Consider the following 16,550-nt stretch of genomic DNA (forward strand, 5'->3'; position numbering starts at 1 on the left):
TTTTATTTTGTGGTCGAAGTGGGGAGGAAGGGGGAGAGGAGCATGCAGACAGCTCAAGAGCCTGGAGATGCCCACCCCTGGCAGTGGGCAGCTTGGGAAAACCCTGCTGGGGCTGCCTTTGCCAGGCAGGAGAGGTGGTGAAGGACACGGCGGTGTCACCAGCAAGAGAGAGGAGCTGAGCAGACGTCGGTGGAGCCCACAAGGGAGCCCACAAGGCTGTGGACGCTCAGGGGCAAATAGATCTGTCCTCTCTAACAAAGTCTGTGCAAATGCTGCGCTGCCATATTGGGGCCCTTTGCAGAGCAGTTGCTACCTGCTGCAAGCGTACACAAGCCCGAGCACTTCTGCTTTTAATGCAGAGCTTGCAACAGCAGAGGGCTGAGTCTCTGCTGCTCTGCATTTCGTTTGCCTATAGCTATGGAAATAACTGCGTCTGGCTGCCCTGAATCCCAGAGCAGGCTCTGTGGTTATGGTACAAACTGCACTGCTCTCCTGGAGAGCCTCTACTTCTGCCTGGAGGAGGCACTTCAGGTGGTTGCTGCCAGAGTGACTGCTGTCTTGTGTTTCATTTACCTGAACGGAGATACTGAAGGCTGTGGGGCGTGGGAAGTGGTGATGGTTTATAAAATGAGGCTGGCACTAATGCCCCCCGTTATGCCCCTGTGTGGTTTCTCCTGCTGACATGCAGCTGAAGGTTGCCTCTGACTTAGGCTGGAGACTTACTCAGTCCCTGTGTAGTCCAGGACAGGGAGGATCTGGAGGAGATACTTGGGTACCCCTTGGTGTCCCCTTCCTCCTCCTGTGGCCCAAACGCTGGTGCAGAAGCCCCAGGACGCAACCCAGGTCTGTGCATGGATGTGGCATCCTGGTGGCCAACTGCACAATGCTCTGGGAAAGAGAAAACACATGGATGAATGGCAACGTAACGTGCACCAGGGCCCCAAGAGACAAATGACATGAGTTATTTAATAACACTGCATCTCCACAAGGTCTGAACTAGGACCTCTTTGCCTGGCTTGGAGCAGGGACCCCTTAGTCCCCTTGGAGGAGCACATCCAAAACGGCTGGGTTAACACAGCCGAAAATAGACGGTCTTGTGTTTAGCCAGGGGAGTTTGGTCATCATCATTACAGCCACCCGCTGCCTGCCCAGTGAAGGAGCGGGGCTAAACTCAAATCAGGGCTCGCTGGGAAGCCCGGTGCTGTTGCTCAGCTGTGCTTTTTGTCATTTGTCTCCCCTTCTTTCAGGGGAGCCTCATGTGGCCGCAGGCAGGCAGCATGACAGCAGCAGTGCACGTCGCCCTGGGGAGGGCCTGCCTGGCACCTGCAGCCAGAAAAGGCCTCGGCGTAAGCGAGCGGGCGGCAGGGAGCGGTGCGGGCTCTGTCTGGTTCCTGCGCTGCACCCTGCACGCGTCCAGCCCTGGAAAGCCTTGAACCGAGACAAGAAATCTTCCCTTCCTGCACAACACGCGTGGATGCCGGGGGCTTTCATCCCACAGCGTTAGTCGGCTGCTGGGAGGGCCTTGTGCGGAGCCTGCGTGTTTTCCATGGCTGCCACAGGGCAGCCGGGTGCCTCCAGCACTGGGACCTGCACGCGGGTTTTCTGTCCTCCGGAGACCACCGCCAGGCCTGAGAGAGGGCAAGGCTCCTGGGGCTCAGCTCCTCAACGCACCGGCACTTCACTCCAGACTAAAAGGAGCGCCTTGAAGGAAAGCGGTGCTTCTCACGTATGAGTACAGGCTAATCACAGTAACAACAACAAAGGGTTGCGTAATTTTGCTAACTCACCTCAAGCCTAGTGTTATACTTACAAATGAACCATATGGGGCCATACCTCCCTCGAATGGGCAGCCAGCTTCCTTCATGCGTCCCCCGATACAGGCTCAGCCACAGCCTCCCCTGTGCCGAGACCAGTGGCAGCGTGAAGGGCTGGCCCACAGCCCCTGGTCTGCCTTTCAAGGGGCAGAAGTCACCAAACCAAACTTCAGAAAGCACTGCGCACACGTGGCCGCTGGGGCCAATTCACACAGCAACCTGCAGCTCAAGCTCTTGGTCCTTTTGGTGGTACAGAAACCAAAACATTTGTCAGGATCTTGCTTCAGAGCGTGCTGACAGGGCGAGTGCTGCTGAACCTACAAACCGGGTTATGAGAGTGTCATCCACGAGAGCAGTGTAGTCCTGTCACCCATCCTACACCTCCACCAGCAACAAGCCATGCCCCACGGCTGCCACAAAGGCCATCATCATGGCCAGGACCCACCTCCCCAGCCCCTTTATCTCAAGCTGCCTGCTGCTGTTGGGTGGTGGCTGAAGCTGCAACCCTGCAGCAAGGCTTGGCACCGGGCACAGCCCAGTGCCCCGGCCAGAAGCTCAGCGTGGGATAAGATGTTGCAAAGGGGAAAAAATAAAAAAATAAAAATAAATAATACATGTGTATAAAATAAAATAAAAAAATAAAAATAAATAATACACGTGTATAAAATAAAATAAAATAAAATAAAATAAAATAAAATAAAATAAACAAAAATATAAAATAAAAATAAAATATAAATTAATAATAAAATATGAAATAAAATATAATAAAATAGTAAAATATAAAATAAAAGAAAAAATAAAAATTAAAAAAGAAAATAAATAATAAAATGAATTTTAAAATAAAATTTGATTTAATTAAAAAATAAAAAATAAAACCTGAACCTGCGGGCGCAGGGCGCAGCGTGGCGGCAGGGGGCACTCTGTCCCCAGGCTGGGCGGCCCGGGGCTGGTTTGCAGCCGGCTTTGAGGCGCTGGAAGAGGCTGAGCTGCAGCTCCAGGGACGAGGATAATGTGGCAGGGAATTTATTGAAATGTCAGGGCAAATGGGAATGACATAACCGAATAATCAGGGAAAGAAAGTAACAGAGATGATAAAAAATTAAAATGGCAAACCCAGCACGACGAGGAGCAATTACCCCGGGCTGGAAGGGAGGAAGACGCAAGGCACGGGGATGCACCGACAGCAGCGGCAGCGCGAAATGAAAACAATAAAACACAAACATAATTAAGAACGATTCGAGCCGCCCGGATGCGCCGATAGTTCAGCTCCGGTGCCAGGCCCGGTTAATAACCGCTCCCAGCTGCTCGGCCCTGCGCGGCCATTCCTCACCCTGCCAGGCGGGAGGCAGCGGCCGGGCGCTGGAGGAGGCCGGGGGTCAAGGGCAGAAAGGGGCCCAAATGGTGCTGAGCACAGCTGGGGGGGCGAGGACACAGCCTCGGCAGCCGAACCCCTCGTGGGGCGGTGGCCGGGGTGCCAAGGTGTGCCGAGCCCTGCCGCCTGCCCCGTGCTCAGCTTCTTCCAGCCGGAGGAAGTTGAGGGCGTGAGCCCTAAGAGCAAGCCCCTGGGCTCCTTCCCAACATGGGGTCAGATGATAATAATACCAGACACCTCTCATTTTCCTACTGTTTTTTGTTTGGTTTGTTTGTTTGTTTGTTTTTCTTAATCTTAAGCTGTGTACCAGGATCCATATTTTTCTGAGTTCTTCTTTTCATTTTCTTCCCAAGCCAGGTGGTCTCACAACGTAACTTTTCCATCTTTAAACACAGAAACTCCCCAGCCACCATGTGAGCATGCACACACATGTACACATATGCACACACACCACACGTACATGCATGCACCAGCACCAGGGACATGATGGAAACCATCATCCACTGGTGTCCACGCATGAACTTGCAGCATTAGCTTCTCCTAGGCTTTCCCAGAGGATGATCTTTGGTGACAAACAGTCCCAGGAGCATCGCACAACCTTCATCTCTCTGCTGGAAGACAGGGCATGAGAGTGAGAACAAAGCAAAGACAGAGAAGAGGCAGGAGGGGAGGTGAATAACTTTTTTCCCTCTCCATTCCCTTTCTGAACTAGCAGAAAGTGTATTAGGATGAGATGAATAGTAGTAGCAGACCTGTCCTGCAGATACCTTGTGACTCCAATATTGTCCCTTGGGTCTGATCTGAAGTTCAGAAACGGCTTCAGTGTCATTATACCATGTGCAAGGGTGAGCAAGATCGCATCTAAAGAAAAAAATAATGAGGCTGGGAAAGTACTTGCTAAGATTTAAAGAACCTGTCAACAGTGTGTTGTTGGGCTCAAGGATGTAATGATACAGAAGGGAGCCTCCATGGAGAGCTCTGCCCATCACACCTGTCTCTGCTGAGGTGGGCTTCTCTAGGCTGCGCTGGTGCCTGCTCATCACCAAAGAAGTCTCGTTGTCTCCTGGAGCATGGCTCACTGCTGGTGTGTGGCTGGGGGAGCAGCATCCCATAACGAAGAGCAGGAGCTGCTATCCGAGGTTAGAAAGAGGGCCATTTAAATTCGTAGTCATCGGATGATTGCAGATGAGTATGAGAAGCCACCAAAGGTTTAGCACGTACGGGCTCTCCGGCCGTGCTGCAGTGATTCACAGCTTCGTATCCTCATTCCATGCCTGACGGAGATTTTACATCAACAGGAAGGGGTTTTTCCTCCACCATCCCAGAGCCATTGTGGACTACCTCAGACATTTCAACGCCCTCAGAGCTATACGGCCAAGTCAAGGAGATGGTGCTCGGCTACTTAGCAATATGTGGATGTGGCAATGTGGTTGTACAAGGCTAAGGATTTCTGTCATACAGTTTTCATCAGTGTAATAGAACGAAATATCAAGTCGATCAAATCTAATAATGATTATGCCTCTAATTTTTGTTCAGCCGAAACAACGCCAAGGACAAGTTTTTCAAGAGCCCTTGACGATGGCAAAGAAGTGCTAGCTCCATTTTTTGGCTGCTGCTCTCATTAATTAACATGATTTGTGCTTCCATTGTGATGAGAAGCACTTCAGAATGATGCCAAATATAAACATGAAAATTAACGGCAAAGTGAGATGAAGCCAGAAGATGCTGGATGAGGGGGACACAGCTAAACTTTCCCATGCCATCACTTTATCGTATTCCTTTCCTTATCTGTCCCTTCCCTTCAGAGATCATAAATCCCCCAGAGAAGAGAAACCTTTACGGTTGAGGCTGCTAATGTGAATAAAGATTGCTGAAGGCCCCTGGCCTCCTCACCTATCTGCAGAACATCTCGAACCCTTTGAGAGCAAGGGCAAATGAAGAAAAGGCATACACCTGACAGGTCGGTTTTAAAGCTCTTCAAAGGTAAACTGTTTTCCCTGAACCTTCTGAAACCACAAAACTGTACAGAAATAATATTTAGGTAGAGTTCAAAAGCATCCAAATCCCTTTTCAGACTCCAAAGTCTACCACTTGAATGCCACACATCAGTGAAAACCACTACAAAGCCGCCTGGGCCCAGCGAGCACCTGCCCCTGAGCATCCCCTCCAGCCAGCAGTTTGAACCTTGGGAGGTGGAGTTCATCCCAAAGCCCTCTTCTTCCAAACCTCCCTGGCAGCCCTTGTAACACCGGGGTGTGGCACCCCGAAGTAGTGCAAACAGCTCACATCATCCTTACCGAGAGAGAGCGTAAACAACAAATTCAGCACCAGGCCTAAAGTCCTAAAATAACTCGTTAGCCTCCTTTTCCTCTTCTCGTTCTCTTTCCCCTCCAGAAGTTTATACCTCCATCTTCTCATCCAACAGCCTCGGAATTAAATTATGTGCATTTAATCTGACCTTATTAATTCCTGCAAAACAGTTTACTTCATTTTTGGTAATATACCATGGGCATTTTTGGTAATATACCATGGGCTGCAAAAAGTGTTGAGTGTGGTGATAATAGTCAGCTATGGCTTCATGTAATCTTTAACCCGAGCATTTCTGCAACCTGGGTGTTCGTTTGCTCTCTCACTTTTTCTCCCCTCCCACGTGGAAGCCTTTCTGTTGAATAAGCACTGAGCGCCTCTTACACCATCGTGAGGGGAACACTGCCTCTCCTTTGTCTTGAGGCTTCTTGACAGGCGCTCTTGAGACCTCTGTTCCTCTAGAAAACACCATGAATCAAAACGTGATGGGAGGGAAGGGTAAACTTGACAGAGGTATGAAAAAGCAGACAGAGAGACACACACACACAGGGCATGATTGCAGGCACCTTTAGAAGCTGGAATAAAAATCACCTGTATATTTCATTTCCTGTGTATTGTATTTCCCTTCTTCGTTTCTTCATGATGCTTATGCTTCCCCCACCTTTCTGCTACTTGCAGGGCAGAATTCAGTTTGCCGCCCACTGCAGGACACTGGTAGAGGTCAGAGAACTGCTGACCACACCTTTAATGCCCACCAACACCCAACCCACAGTGTTTTGGCGTCCTCCATCTCCACGCATTATGCCTCACATCCAGCACGGAGATACCAGTCTCCTGAGGTCCTTTCCTGAGCTGAAACCAGTGACAGCAATTTACCCAAGCTCCCGAATGGCAGAGTAATGAACTCACTCTGAGAATGATCTCTAGACCTTATCTTGCCAGCACTGTCAGCCATCAATTAGTGTAATGGGAAGCACATCCGGAACCTCAAACTTGTGTGCTATGAGCATTTCTTCCTCAGCATTTATGCGCACCTGCTAATGCCACAGCCCAAGAAATCACAGGGGAAATATTGTTGGAATTTAAGTTACCTGACCTGTGAAAGCAAAGCACCAGATGTAGCAGAGGCAGGAGCAAACTTTCTGCTCCTCATGGCTCGTTCCTGGCAAGAAGACCTGCCATTAACACGAGAGCATACTGAGATGGGAGGTGCTTTTGTCTGCTGCAGACATGGAAAGGTTGCTGGGGCACGTGGACCAAACCACTCTCTGCCAGGGCAGCAGCAGCCTTCTTCACTTCTCTGCTTCTGTTTCTGTGTCAGAACACCACGTGCAAAATGCCTGCACTTGCCAGAAGGAAAGGTCTTGTCCTCTCAAAGACTCTTAATTCTTAATTGAACTCTGTTCAATTAATTTTATTAGCACCCTGTAGACTCAGACCTTGAGTCTTCAGATGACGTCTCATCTTGACAATTGTTTCTTAATAGGAGCCATGCAAAACCTAGTAATGCTGCCTGTGCTGCTATTAATTGCCCTGTCAGAAAGCCTGGAAAATCCTGATAAAAAGAGCTGTTTTAAATCCGCCATCCAGAGGAATTCATTCAAAGAAGCAGATCTGATTCAGAGGACTGCAGGGAGTTTTGCTAACAGTGTTATACCCAAGGGGTGATACTCAGTGTAGCATGTCTAGAAGAGAACAGTCTGTCCTGCGCTGCTCTTACAGGTGTAAATATGACTCTTGTTGTTGTGCTATTGCTATATCATCAGTGCTCCAGGAAGGCAGGGATATGTTGCTTCCATCCGGCAGGCAGGTTAGTGTAAGACACATGCCCAAGATCCCACAAAGAAACCCCGGATAAGGCAGGAATTTACTTTGGACCTCCTAAATTCCAGTCCTATCATCACCATCACCATCATCCCTTTCCTATCTCAGCCTCAAATAATGCTTAACGAGCTCTGCACCCAAATTGCAACCACGGTGTGTCATGTAAGCCAGGCCAGAAGTCAGAGGGCAACAAGGGACAACTGGGGAAGCCGTGGTGCAGGCATCACCTCCTGGTGGGCCTCAGATCTGCAGGCAGAGAAGCTGCCCAAAGGTGCCCTGGGAGCTGATACGCTTGGGATGGTCAAGGCCCACGGGAGGAAGGAGAAGTACATGAAGAAACCCCCAGGAACAATCTCTCACTGACCCACAATCCTGGGTTCCCATTTACAGACAATACATCAGAGGCAGGATGGTCCCGCCCTCCCCTACAAAGCTCACTTTGTGGCAAGTTGGTAAAAATCAGCTCTCCAGACACAGGTCATTGTGAGGAGAGAGCATGATCCGTACGACTGGAGTGCTCAGCTGAGGACACACATCTTTGTGGTGTAGGACTTGGAATTTTTTTGTAGCTCTCCAGTACTTTTTCCTACTGGTTTTTGCAAAACTTCTCTCTTTAAAGTAGCAGAACTTGTGATATCAGATGACTGCTGAGAGGTAGCAGAAGGGTAACGTTGTGCAGGCAATTTCTAAATCCAATTCATGGTATAGTCTGGCAAGCTCCTTGTCCTGGGGTTTGCTATACTGTAGACTAGCTGCAGTCACAAATGTTGATCCAAAGAGAACAGCATAACAACTGCCTAAGCTTCTCAGTGCATTTCTGTGTCGACACTCCTCACAGGGATACCTGCATCCTGCACCTTACGGGCCCTCTCTGGAGGCTGATCGCTCTCCTCATTATTTCTTGGCTGAAAACCAAAAAACCTTCCAAGGTGAGTCAGTAAAATACGCACAGCGTTTCGAAGCAGGGCAATCAACCTGTTATGAAGTGTGTTAACTAACACTCGTATCGTGAATGCCGGTAGGCTGATGCTAGACTGATAGGGAGATGTTGACGCTGTCAGGCCTCAAACAGATACCGACGTGGTGATGCTGGGATGCTCGATTTGTCCATCCTGGGTGTTCTTCTGCTGGCACGGGAATGCACCCCAGGCCTCCTGGCTGTGGAAGCAAGTCAGACGTGTGGGATGATCAGAACAACAGGTTTGCCTTATTGGCCTGCTCCAGGCTGTAGGGATAAAGAGCAGGTACCACAGACAGCTGGGATTACATCATTTACATCTATTACCTCTTTTCCCATGTCTTGATCCTATTTTTCTCCACCTCAGATAAACAAGTTGTTCCTAATTGCTTTTTCCCCCTCAATCCAAATTTGGTTACATCCATACCCAAACTCTGTATTTCTGGTAACGAAATGTAGGAACTCTTGACTTAATGTGACATGACTGATATGATTACATAGGCACTATGGACCTTGCATGATCCCACTCCTCAGAAGGTCCCTAACACCCCCTTATTTTGGCTTTGAAGTTTGGTTATTCCTCATATAACTCACTTTTAACCATCTGTGAAATCCAACCATTCCTTATAGCATTACACATAACTTTTGTTGGCTTCCCACACTGGTAGCTGTCACGTGGCAATTGCTTAAATCATGCCCCGTGGTTTCTTATGTCCTGTTCAGTTAGCCCAAAGGCAGGTCAGGATATAGTCATCTGCCTATGCCCTTAAAAATACTACAGGATCTTCAGGCAGCCCATGATGTCCGCCTCAGCTGTGTGCTGCAGGAACTATGGAGCGGTCCACAAAAGTCTGGGCAGAATCAACCTAGAATCCCCTTGATCTCTGACATGAACCCAGGTGCATCAACCAAGCTGTATTTCTCAGCAGGGAGATTTTGGATAATAAACGGTTCCCCACACCTGTTTGTTGGTACGTCTGTCACAAAAGCTGTTTTATGCTACATAGGTGTACGACCAGCATTCACACCACAACGAACCGACCACTCCGTGTGAGAAAGTTTTGAACAGCTGCAGTGCCAGCTTTGCCCCACAGCTGCCACGGTCTGACCAAGCACCCAGCTTCCTAGCCACGAATCAGAGGTCTAGGTCAAGGGCAAAGGCAGGATTCAGTAACATCCATACCTGTACTTCCTTTGGCTTTTTGCAAAAGCAACAGACACGTTCTGCTTTCTGACAAACAACGTGATTTTTTGTGAGTGCAGTAGTTTTAGAGTGCAGATGGTTTTCATTCTACAGAGAGGACTGGCATACACCCAGAACAGCGCGCTCTCTTACAAAACCTTGGCACTTAACCTCTGACCAGGAGCATCCCTTTGCCAAGAAGGAAATTACCCAGGAGTCAGGGTGTGCAGGTGTACAAGATGTAGGAAAGAAGGCTAAATGATCAGTGCAGAAAAGCATCTCCCCTACAGATAAATCTCCACATAACATTCACATAGAGCAGCAGGAAAGTGTTTCCTCTACAACAGACACCACTAAAAGGGATTTCTCCCTTCTCAAATCTGGCTGTTACACACCTCAAGAACCTAGAGGGGCTCACCAGTGGAAGGTAAATATCTTCTAAGTTTGTTCTGAATCCCAGAGAAAGGGAAAAAATCTTTACTTCCTTAGTAATATCAGGGGAATTGCAAAAGTAGTCCTGAACATATTCCTGGGATTGGCTTGCTGCAACAGTTGAGTAGATGTGCAGCACTGCAGCTGCTGTCTCATCAAAGCGATTCTGAAACCTGACTTATTTGCCCTGACTCTTGTCCTGTCTTAGACGCCTATCTTATCTTGATACCTACTGATTGAAGCCTTTATAACCACTCCTTTTTTGCTACAAAAAAAAAAGAGAAGAGAAGAGAAGAAGAGAAGAGAAGAGAAGAGAAGAGAAGAGAAGAGAAGAGAAGAGAAGAGAAGAGAAGAGAAGAGAAGAGAAGAGAAGAGAAGAGAAGAGAAGAGAAGAGAAGAGAAGAGAAGAGAAGAGAAGAGAAGAGAAGAGAAGAGAAGAGAGAGAAGAGAAGAGAAGAGAAGAGAAGAGAAGAGAAGAGAAGAGAAGAGAAGAGAAGAGAAGAGAAGAGAAGAGAAGAGAAGAGAAGAGAAGAGAAGAGAAGAGAAGAGAAGAGAAGAGAAGAGAAGAGAAGAGAAGAGAGAGAAGAGAAGAGAAGAGAAGAGAAGAGGAGAGGAGAGAAGAGGAGAGGAGAGGAGAGGAGAGGAGAGGAAGAGGAGAGAAGGGAGGAGAGAAGAGGAGAGAGAGAGGAGAGGAGAGGAGAGGAGAGGAGAGGAGAGGAGAGGAGAGGAGAGGAGAGGAGAGGAGAGGAGAGGAGAGGAGAGGAGAGGAGAGGAGAGGAGAGGAGAGGAGAGGAGAGGAGAGGAGAGGAGAGGAGAGGAGAGGAGAGGAGAGGAGAGGAGAGGAGAGGAGAGGAGAGGAGAGGAGAGGAGAGGAGAGGAGAGGAGAGGAGAGGAGAGGAGAGGAGAGGAGAGGAGAGGAGAGGAGAGGAGAGGAGAGGAGAGGAGAGGAGAAGAAGGATTATGTTGCTGGCTCAGTTCTGAAGCTGAAAACACTGTCATCATCCCCGGTTCAGGAAAAAACACATGCGTGGGAATAATGGCATGTGTAGGTGCGTTCAACTGTCTGAAGCCAAGGCTAGAGGCAAATCAGATCAGAACAGATCAGCACGGTGAGAAATGTGACAAGGTGTAATTAACATTGGATGACTACTTAATTTCACTATTGATTCTTTTAATAGATCTTTAAATACAAATGTGATTGAGAGGAATCCCACACCAGTAGCCCCAGTGGTCTCCGTGTGCCCTTTCTGCTCTGAGCTCAGCTCAGCAGCCAAACCCCTGTGCCCTGCCACAGGGCACCTCTAAAGGCCCCTGGCTCTCCAGCTGCTGCCCAGGGCACGTGGTGACTTCACGTGGTGACTTCACGTGTATGTTCCCGGCCTGGGGGTCGCTTGCTCTCGCTGCAGGGCAGCCCAGGACTCAGAGAGGTCCTCAGCAACTGAAAAGAGCAGCCAGCCCCAGAAGTACCTGGCATCGCACAGCGCAACAGTCATTAGTTGTCCACTGCCCTCTGTTTGGCCAAGCCTGGGTCTCACCTCGTGCCATCACCTGTAGCTCTGACTTCAGGGTGCACAAGATCTGCCTGCTGACACCCAGCAATCTTTCCCCACCTTTTGCTTCAGGGAGCCTGCCCGGGAACTCGGCACACTTCACCCTGCACAGCTGAGGGTGGCCCAGAGGACGCTCACCTGTAATGAAGTGGCACAACACCAGGAGGGGAGGTTGGCCCCTTCAGCCTCTCTCCCTCCCTTCCTGGCAGTTTTGGCACCGCTGCTCTCCACAGGCCCCTGGCTAACGCGGCCCTGATGCAGCGCGTGCTCGCAGCCACGCTCACTGACAGAGCTGCAAAGCCCGTCACCTGCGCTTGTCACAGCTGCTCTCTTGCACCTTGCTGATCCAAGGGGCGAGCCTAGCTTACTTTGTCCTTTGTGTTTTCCAGATTCTGCAGAGACAGAGTGATAGCCTACAGCCAGCGTGCGTGTCTCCATCCTGAGCAAACCAACCTCAGGTTGCTTGGACCACGTGAAGTCCCTGTGCGTGTTGAATTGCTCACCCCTGGGCACGCGTTTTGTCTGATCTTTGTGTTCTCCTATTAGCGCCATTTCCTCTTCCTTTCTTTCATCAGTCTCCATTTTTTCAGATCTTTATCTTCTTGCCAGGACTTGTCACAGCCTCAGATATTGCTGTATTGGTGTGGTTTATCCAGATCTTGGGCTCCTTTTTTCCTTTTTATTTTCCTATTCTCCTGCTCCTTAGAGTGGAGAGTCTGTCTCTGTGATTTCACTTCTGTCATGTTTTCAGTTTTAGACAATGTTTGTTCCCTTCCTTTTTTTAAATATATACTTTGAGGACACCCAAAGCTCAAGTAAGTTTTTTCTCTATGGTCAACATAAGTTTTTGTCTTCAGACTTGTACAGCTTTTTTAGATACACATCCAGGTATGCACCAGCTCTCATTTCCATATTATATATTAGATCAGGCAGTGAGTATTCCTACCTCTATAAGGTGAGCAGAGAGATACAAAGACTGATCTCTCTTCTTGGAAATTATGCAGCAACCCTCTGAACTGAAATGTTTTAAGCTATGAGTTCTTCCATATCCACTCACACTGCCTTTTGCAAATTCACATTCTTCTGGCATTTGGGAAATGACTCATTTGTGGTTTTGCTTTTGATTTGTTTAGGTCCTTTTCTATGTTTTTTTAAACTGTGTTTTCCAAACACAATCTACTATGGGTTTTCCCATGTTAAAGGCCACCCTCATCCTGCAGAGCAGGTAGTGAACTGGTATCACTTTTCCAAGTTTGTGATTTTCCCAAGGTCATGAAGACACCACAGGGTCAGGTTGATCTAGGAGCCTTTTTTCTCCCCTTCGAACCTGCAGGGCATATGCCTCACATGGCCTGGCTAATAGGGCTGAACATTTGTCCCAGTAAGCATCATAATGGATGTTGCTTTTTAATTGAAAAAATTAAATGAAACGAAACAAAATTAAATGAATATAATATATAATATAATATAATATAATATAATATAATATAATATAATATAATATAATATAATATAATATAATATAATATAATAAAAAACAAACAAACAACAACAACAACAACAACAACAAAAAAACAAAAACAAACAAACAAACAGGTTTTAATATACACACTAGACTGCAGAGCTAGTCTGGTATGATTTTGGCAGTGACCTGTTGCCCTGAGATGCAGCCCAGTGTATGGTGGGGGAGTGGAGAAGGGTGGTGACCACTGGGATTCTTCTGAGCCTTTGGACAGTCATGTTTACCAACAGAGGTGAGCAGAGGCACGGGTCACCTCCCAAACCATATTGTCTTGGTCACTTTAAACCAGCTTCTTCTCTTCTCTCTGGTGCCATCTGCTGAACTAAAAGCAACCTGCTAGTCCCTGGTGCTACAAAAGGCAGCTCACAACAGAGAGCATGCTCATTGCAGCAGTGCCCAAAGCACAGCCTTCCCCAGCAGTACAAACGGTGGAGCCTGAGAACATCACTGCCAGCACACTGAGGTTTGTGGGAGCAGAATTATCTCCTCACCTCAAGCAAAACAAGTTTAAAAAGAGATTTAATTTAAGGGAGAGCACGGATTCATTGCCTTCCCCCATCTATGTGAGGGGGATCTTCTCCAACAGGTAGTTGATGATGAAACACAATGTTTAGCAATACAAGAAGTTTGTTTGGACTTGAGTGTCTTTGTAGTGCTATTACTCCAACCTTCTGTAAATGATTGATCGAAAGTGTATTTTTCATATTTAAATATTTCCCCCTCCAAGTTGCATTTAAAGACAGTTTGGGCTATTTTATCCATAGCTTAATTTCATTAAGATAGCTGCCTTTCAATACTTGCCTCTTTAAAGGTAGTAAGGTCACAACTCACCTGCATTTTGGAGCTGATAGTGCTTCACTTTCTGGGACAAATGAGTGCATTCACAGTGCTGTGGAGATGAAGCAGTTTTGACAACACCAGAAAACGGTTCAGAAGGTGCTCCTCTTCAAAAATGCAAGGCATGCTTTATCATTATTTACTTTGTATGATTCAGGCAAACGTGGGCCTTAAAAGACAGTATCTATGAAAGTGCCAGACATGAACTCCTAGCTATATGTATTAGAGACAACACTGAAGTAATATTAAATAAATACTTACACTGATACTCTTAAGATATCTCAGGCTTTCTTTCAATTGTTTCACCCTGGATATATCTTGGAAAAATACTGGAATTATTTTTCCTACAGTACACTTCTCTAGACTTTCCAGTTCAATTTCCTTCCACTAAGAAAATTCTCTTGTTGTATTGGGTGTCTATGGATGGTCCAAATAACATCTATAAACTACATCCTGAGTTCTTATCTCTGAATAGGAGCGCCCAGTGGATGTACGCTTTGGTAAGATATTATCAATTGGCCTCTACTCTTGAAAAAAACATCTTCCAGCTCTGACACTGGGTTGTCCAGGTAGAAAATCTGACGCATGCCTCTATAATTGAAAAGAAAAAAACAAACTAAAAAAAAATATTGAAGCAACCAAAGTAGACTTTGTTTAACAAGTCCTTCAAAAGGAAACTTTTAAATGGACTTTTGACTGAGAATTCCTCTAAACAACAGCAGTTTGGGAATTTTAGCTGCAGGCCACATCTGTTTTCTTGAATAGGTCGTCTAAATCTTTTACTTTGTAACAGCTGTTGACTACATAAACACTAATTGCACCACTGAACAATAGTTGTCTCTGTTGAGCTGTTTGGTAGATAATGAAAATAGACTGCAGAGATAAGAAAATGCATCTTCAACTTCTTCTATTCTGCTAGGCATCTCTATTCGAAAGGTTTATCCTTTACTGACGTTAATGTATACTTTTGATGATAATAAGTGAAAATTACTTCACAATTACTTCAAAAGCAGTAATTATGTTTTAGAAACAATGCCTAGCTTCTACTTAGATTTGTTTACCTTTGTCTGGAGTCATTTTCATTAAGGAAGTGGCATTGTCAGACTGCTGGCAGACCTCTGAAATACAATGAGAAGGCTCATTTCTATTATTACCAACCTCCATTTCACTTCCAAGTACTTCACCATCTCCAGTAGCACATTGTGGAAGTCCTTCAAGGAAAAAAAGTAGAATTTAATGAACAGCAGTATTTTTTAGGAGAGCAATCAATTGCTACTGCATTGAATTCTTTTACTTCTCCAGTCAGAAAAATAAGTGTGCTGTATAGAATTTTCATATGTAAATACAGGTCTCTGAAATTACCTAGTTGATTCATAATTATATTAGACTAAGCTTTCTAGTTTTTCTAGCCAAACAGCAGCTGGCCTAAGCAAAATAATATTTCTTCCCAATAAACTTTGCCTTAGTTATGGCTAACACATTTTGCATTTGGTCAACTAGCAATTAGTGGTTTCTAGCAATGCTGATAAGGTCGTTTAGCCATTACTCATCCATGTGCTTCACACGAGTACACTGACTATGATTAAATGAACTGTGTTTGATTGCTTTCCTCTTTGCCGTCCAAAAGCCAGTCCTAGTAACTTGCTCCTTTTTTTCCCAAGTCTACTTATCAAGATAAAATAACTTCTCATCACTTTTTTCTTACTACTGTTTTTAGTGGTACTGACAAAGCTGGTTGCAGCTCTTAGAAACACTTTGAGCTTTGTTTCTAAATGTCTAGGTTTTGTATTCTGATAATCTCCTCTTTAACAGTTACCAAATTGTGCATGTTTCTACATTAGTCATATCTTAAAATATTTGCATTTCTTTGTTACTATATTAGCTTATCTGCAAGCTACCTCCGCTTTATCATCTGATACTATTTATAATGTCTCTTCTCTTGTCTCTTGCTAGCTCAAGTGACTCTTTACTGTAAGCAAAATAAAGTTTTTCTCTATGAAGACTGATGCTACATTATGTCTGGATTAGTTTATCACAAGTAGGTGTATTCACGTGGCAAAACAGTTGTTACAGTAATGGGAGGATTAAAAGATGCAACATCAGCTCAGGTTTGATTTCACCTCACTGAGGCACACAGGCAGAGTTACATCATATAGTTAGGTTACATTAGAAGAATCAGAGCTGTGGTGCTGGGAGCATTCAAGGCACTCCTCACTGGAATTTGAGTCTGAATGTGGTGCTACATACTGTTGTCCAACACGTGCTAGAGGGCCAACTAAAGGGCTTTTAAGTCAGAAAAAAAAATGTTTTTCCCATCTAAGCAAGCAGTTGGATCTGAAATATTCTATGCAATATTAATTGGTTGCTTTAGTAAAGCTTCCATGATCAAAGTCTCAAAATAAGTGGATTCATAACATTTTTATTAATGTGTGTAAAAGAAATTGATAATCCAGCCCTTGGTAGAAAACTTGACAAAGGGAGCAACTTAAATCACTTTGTCAAGTCAAATGGTTAGACCCACTGTATTTGGTTGTGTGAACTCACTTTCAGTGATGTCCATTGATCATGTAGAGAATGACCAGAGCAGAAGGGCAGCCATGCTCTGGTGCCCCATAGCAAGTGTTTGTTGGTGCAGGCAGCAGGGTATGCTCCAGAAATCCAGCTAGGAGACCCACCCATGGCTGCGGTTGCCTCACAGATAGCCCCGGCATCAGGCAGCTGTGATGGTGGTGTAAAACCACAAGGGTGGCT

Source organism: Anser cygnoides, chromosome 2, assembly GCF_040182565.1.
Source record: "Anser cygnoides isolate HZ-2024a breed goose chromosome 2, Taihu_goose_T2T_genome, whole genome shotgun sequence".
NCBI lineage: Eukaryota > Metazoa > Chordata > Aves > Anseriformes > Anatidae > Anser > Anser cygnoides.